The sequence below is a fragment of the Centropristis striata genome, chromosome 4 (assembly GCF_030273125.1).
Source record: "Centropristis striata isolate RG_2023a ecotype Rhode Island chromosome 4, C.striata_1.0, whole genome shotgun sequence".
Lineage (NCBI taxonomy): Eukaryota > Metazoa > Chordata > Actinopteri > Perciformes > Serranidae > Centropristis > Centropristis striata.
The window spans coordinates 18,940,151-18,946,150 of record NC_081520.1 but is presented as its reverse complement, the minus strand read 5'-3'; the positions used below and the strand labels follow the sequence as shown (position 1 = coordinate 18,946,150).

Genomic DNA, 6,000 nt, shown 5'->3' with positions numbered 1-6,000 from the left:
CGAAGCTAGAACAGGAGAAATATGATCTCTTTTCTTGGTTCTTGTTAGTACACGAGCAGCAGCATTTTGGACTAACTGAAGAGTTTTAAGGGATTTATTGGAGCAGCCTGACAGTAAGGAATTACAGTAATCTAACCTTGAAGTAACAAAAGCATGAACTAATTTTTCTGCATCCTTTTGAGACAGGATGTGTCGAATTTTTGTAATATTACATAGGTGAAAAAATGCAGTCCTTGAAGTTTGTTTTATATGGGAGTTAAATGACAGATCCTGATCAAAGATAACTCCGAGATTCCTTATGGTGGTATTGGAGGCCAGGGTAATGCCATGGATGCTAATTAAGTCTTTAGATAATGAGTTTTGGAGGTGTTCGGGTCCCAGCACAATCACTTCCGTTTTTTCTGAGTTTAACATTAGGAAGTTGTGGACCATCCAGGTTTTTATGTCTTTAAGGCATGCATTAAGTTTGGCTAGCTGATCAGTTTCACCTGGCTTGATTGATATATATAACTGAGTGTCATCAGCATAACAATGAAAGTTAATTGAATGTTTTCTAATTATATTACCTAGAGGGAGTATATAAAGGGTGAATAAAATTGGTCCAAGCACAGAACCCTGTGGAACACCGTGGTTAACATCAGTGCGCACGGAGGATTCTTTGTTCACATGAACAAACTGGAAACGGTCTAATAAGTACGATTTAAACCAGCCCAGTTCCTCTAATGCCAATTACATGTTCCAGTCTCTGTAATAGGATACGATGGTCAATTGTATCAAATGCAGCACTCAGATCTAGTAAGACAAGGACTGAGACAAGTCCATTATCAGAAGAAGGTCATTTGTAATTTTTACCAATGCTGTTTCTGTGCTATGATGAGTTCTAAATCCTGACTGGAAGTCCTCATATAGACTATTGTGTTGAAGAAAATCACAAAGCTGATTTGCGGCTGCTTTTTCCAGGATCTTAGAGAGGAAGGGGAGGTTAGATATTGGTCTATAGTTTGCTAAAACGCCAGGATCTATATTAACCTTTTTGAGAAGAGGTTTAGTTACAGCTACTTTAAATGACTGTGGCACATAGCCTGTTAATAATGACAGAGTTAAGAGTTAATTTCTTATTTTAAGTGTTCAACATGCTTATTTCTAGATTTAATAATCTTAATTTAAGAAATCTTGTCAAGGTAAATTATCTGTCCATGCAGCAAGATCATTTCCCTCAGATTAACTGTTTTTATCTGGTTTTTAGACACCTTTTTTTCAGTGCACTCATCATCTTTGATGTGAAATCACTTTCAATATCCCGGTGGCATCATTTACTGTCCTTTCAGGACCTGCAGTTACAATTCATGCAGGGAAATTTAGCGAAAGTGACACCAAACTTCATTCATCGGGGACTTCTTTGTAGAAATTCTGGGTCAAAATGTCCTTTTCCCCCTGTTATCTCTCTCTATCTGCTCCTCCTTTGTACTCACAGCCCTTCACCTCCTCCTTTTCATGCTTCTCTTCTACTTTTTTCCTCTTCTTTGTCTTGCTCTGTGTGTTTTTTCCCCCCGAATTCTCTTTTCTCTGCTTCTACTTTATATCTCACTCAAAGCCGCGGGGCTTTTTCTTCACCTGCAGTTTTAGAGCAATTGATTATACCACACTACCACTACACTCCTTTCACTAGTTCTCTTTCCCTGTCTGCACACACACACACACACACACGCACACACGCACACACGCACACACACACACACACACACACACACACACACACACACATGCATGCATTCTTGTACTTCTATCTTTGTGAGGACCCTCATTGTAACTGTGAATTCCCTTGGAAGGTTATAATAGTTTTGGATTTTTCATTAGTTTTAGTTTTCATTTCGTTGTGATTTTTTGTTTTCAAATCCAGTTAGTTTTAATGAGATTTTAGAGTGAGTTGCTAGTTTTAGTTTAGTTTTTTTTTTTTTTTTTATAATGCTTTAGTTTTAGTTAAGTTTTTATTAGTTTTAGTTTTTTGTAATGGGGTATTTGTTGGTTGGGTCACAGTAAATTTTGCCTTTATTTCCTTTGTCTTATCCATCTTCATTACGTATGAAAAAAGATGAAAAACGAAGGACATTTTCACTATGATTTAGTTTTGTAACCACACAATACAGTTTTAGTTAATTATCATTTTTTTAAACATAAACCTAATTGTAACCTTTAACCCTTGAAACAAAGTCTGAAATCTCAAAAAAGTCTTTAAAGAAGTGAGGACCGGCCGAAATGTCCTCACTTTGCAAAAATGTCCTCACTCTGTTGGTTAAAAACGTGTTCCGGTCCTCACTATGTAGGAAGTACAAGAACACACACACACATGCGCGCACACACACACACACACACACTTCCATCTCTTTTCCTGTACACTGTATACTTTTTCTTTTTCTACACGTATCATTGCCTTTGCAGCAAAGAAACGGGAGCCATGTGGTGAATGCATTCACACACACACACACACACACACACACACACACATATGCTGATGCTCTGTGCAAATAGGCATAAACAAACACTCTTGTAAAGGACAAATCCTGAGAGACAAGAGGTCCAATCGTTGTGTGGAAGTGAGAAGAGAGAGCACACACACATATTTACATCCTCCATCCTCTTCTCTCTCTCACCCACACTCTCTCTCTCTCTCTCTCTCTCTCTCTCTCTCTCTCTCTCTCTCGCTCTCTTGCTCTCGCTCTCCCTCCCTCTGATGCGCACACACACACACACATGCAGAGACAGCAGACCCCCCTCTCACTCCGGAGTAGATAGAGCGCGGTGAGGAGCAGAAGGAGCAGGGTGGCAGGAGAAGAGAGGCAGGAGGGCTGTTGTTGATTGAACAAAGCCAGGGAAGGAGTGCGCAGTCCTGGGGAGAAGAGCAGCTGTGAGATGCCTCGAAGGGAGCCTGCCAGCAACTCCTGCAGAGACCTGAAGGTAAGCCTCGTGCACCGCCATGGAGACAGACACAGACAGAGAGGAAGGCAAAAAAAAAGAGGAAATGGGAGGTTTTTAAAGCCGCCGATGCACGGTTCGACCTCTCAATCTGCCTGTGGATGGCATCGCATGCTGGGATTGCATTATGTGTTCCACTAGAGCCCATCTGGAGTGGCTCGCTAAGCTAAATAAGAAGTGTGCATCACTTGAAGGAAGATAGGAAACTATGAGAGTCAGGGAGATGATGTGAGGCAATGCAAGAGAGCAAGAAAAAGGAAAGTGATGAAGGGGGAAAAGTGTCTGATTTACCCTCCTCCATCACCTTTATCAGCACATCTCGCCTCCTTCTTCTTATGTCACTGCGGAGATACAGATACATAGCTCTTGCCCTCACGGCGGGGGCAGGGTGATCAAAAAAAAAGGCAATGAAATTCTCTGACGCAAGCGGAGAAAAGCCTGTCAACACTCTACACTGCTGCTGGTGCTGGTGCACACTCGTGCAGCGTGCTGTAGTTGTCTCAGTGCAATGCAGTTGAGTTTTACAAGCGCAGCAGCAGCAGAAAGCCTGGACTCAATGTGCATCTTTATGTGCGTTACTGTAAGTGTGAGTGTGTAGAGGAGAGGGGGGGGGTTATTGCACATTGTACAACAGACACACAACACGGCGTGGTGCAGCTCTTACACATCTTCTCTACCTCCAATAAAAGCAGGATGAAGCGATGATGGAGCTGCTGTTGGTGGCGTTTCCATGAATATTCTAGGCTAAAACAGCAAAAGCATTGAGAGGAAATCATTCATATTGATTCCCTTGGAACACTCTGTGGGCTGAGAGGATTAGGGCGGCTTGCTTTAATGTCTCATGTACAACACTGTTTTCTCACTTCAGTGCACTCTGCAGGACGCACATCTCTGGAGTTGTGGCTGTAAAACTTTGATGACAATGCAGTGAGATTCACAGACTCAGTAATAAACGCAGTTTCCCCCAAAGCTCCGCTCCTTCCTGCTACTGTGGACTCAATCATCATTTTTTAATATCTGCTCTCTGGTACACCAATGTACCAGGAAGTGTAAAAACCGTCTCTGCTCCGATCATTAACCACATTTTTTAGGGTAGATTCTCCAGTTTGGGGCTCCGTTTCCATGATGGAGGTGTTAACAGAAGACCTAAAGTGGCGTCTCGTCGTCACTTTTTATTCCGCGTTTATTCGAGTGTTTTCAGGAGGAAATCTGCTGCATACGGTGAGGCTAAAGTGTGCGAATGTGATTGGGTATGCAGCCAGGCATCACTTAAAGCCATAAGAGCATCTTTGGGCATGTGGAAGTTTTCACGCCACGCATTTTCATCAGCTACTCCTTCCACAAAGTTCTCCACCATCCACTAGATCTCCCAGGTCTCCTCCAAAGCCCTCTGGCATTTTTGGCTATTTTGTGTCTTTTTGTGGTCAATTTGTGTCTTTTTTAGGTCATTTTGTGGTCATTTTTTGTCTTTGGCCATTTTGTGTCTTTTTTGGTCATTTAGTGTATTTTTTTGGTTATTTTGTGTCTTTATGTGGTCAATTTATCTATTTTTTTGGTTATTTTGCATCTTTTTTTGGTCAGTTTGTGTCTTTTTTGGTCAATTTGTGTCTTTTTGTGTCTTTTTGTGTCTTTTTTTGGCCATTACTACTCCTTCCACAAAGTTCTCCACCATCCACTAGATCTCCCAGGTCTTATTTAAAAAAAGACACAAAATTATTTTGAAAAAGGCACAATATTATTAAAAAAGACACAAAATTATTTAAAAAAAGACACAATAATATTAAAAAAGACACACAATTATTAAAAAAAGACACAAATATTTAAAAGACACAAATATTTAAAAGACACAAAATTATTTAACAAAAGGCACAAAATGACCCAAAAAAGACACAAAATTATTTAAAAAAAAACACAAAATTACCAAAAAAAGACAAAATTTCTAAAAAAAAAAAAAAAAAAGACACAAAACTATTTTAAAAAGACACAAAATTATTTTAAAAAAGACACAAAATTACCAAATAAAGAGACACAGAATTACCAAAAAAGACATAAAACTCACAATAAACTTTCATATGAAGGTGGGGGCCACAAAATATAGTCACAAGGGCCACAATTGGCCCATGGGCCGCGAGTTTCAGCCCCCTGGGGTCCATTCTCAAAGGAACTGTCTGACAGAATGAAACGTGTCTATTTGCTTAAGTCCTATTATCTCTATAATGTAGCGTGACCTGCTGAGAGCGGGCTGACCTGTGATTGGTTCTCTACAGAGTGAAGCTGACCTGTGATTGGTTCTCTACAGACTGAAGTGTGAACTGCAGCTCTAATGGTTTTAGATGGACGGCCTTCTGACCTTATTATCAGCGCTATCATTGTAGCTTAGCCCCGCCCACTCCTGCTCCACTATCATCCTCCTCCTGATTACACTAACAAGTGCACAGAAGAGGTCAAAGGGCAGCCTCCAGCAGGATCTTAGAGCCTCTCAGAAGAGAAGACACTGTGAATAATTAATTGGATCTGTTTATTTAGTGAAGACTGTGAGTCTCTGGAGGGAAAGCTACGTTCTTCAAGCAGATCCACTCTCTAATACTGCAGCAGCGGCGCATTTGTGTCAAGAGCTTAGCCAGGCGTGGAGATTTTTTTTGTATTTAGTGCCCTGGAAAATGTGTGTGTGCATGTCAGAGTACTGCAGAAAATACAGTATTCTTCAAGTGCTAATACATGGATATATCTAATTCATGCAATTTTGTGTCTCTTTTAGCAATTTTGTGTCTTTTTTGGTAATTTTGTTTCTTCTTTAAGTAATTTAGATTTTTTCTGTCATTTTGTGTCTTTTTTAAGGTAATTCTCTGTCATTTTTAGTAATTTTGTGTCTTTTTTGGTAATTCTGTGTCATTTTTTGGTAATTTTGTGTGTTTTTTAATGAATGTGTCTTTTTTTTTTTTTTTTTTACAAATTTTGTGTCTTTTTTAAATAATTTTGTGTCTCTTTTAGCAATTTTGTGTCTTTTTTAAAAAAAAAATCTGTGTG

General features: G+C 39.8%; 1 protein-coding gene across 1 annotated transcript in view; it reads left to right on the top strand.

Annotated features, from left to right (window-relative positions):
* Positions 1 to 2,913: 2,913 nt before the first annotated feature.
* The window catches only part of kcnj5 (potassium inwardly rectifying channel subfamily J member 5), a 47,163-nt gene continuing 44,076 nt past the window's right edge, over positions 2,914 to 6,000 (top strand). The window contains exon 1 of the mRNA XM_059330624.1: positions 2,914 to 2,955. The gene's annotated coding sequence lies outside the window, so the exon portion shown is untranslated. The remainder of the gene's footprint in view (positions 2,956 to 6,000) is intronic.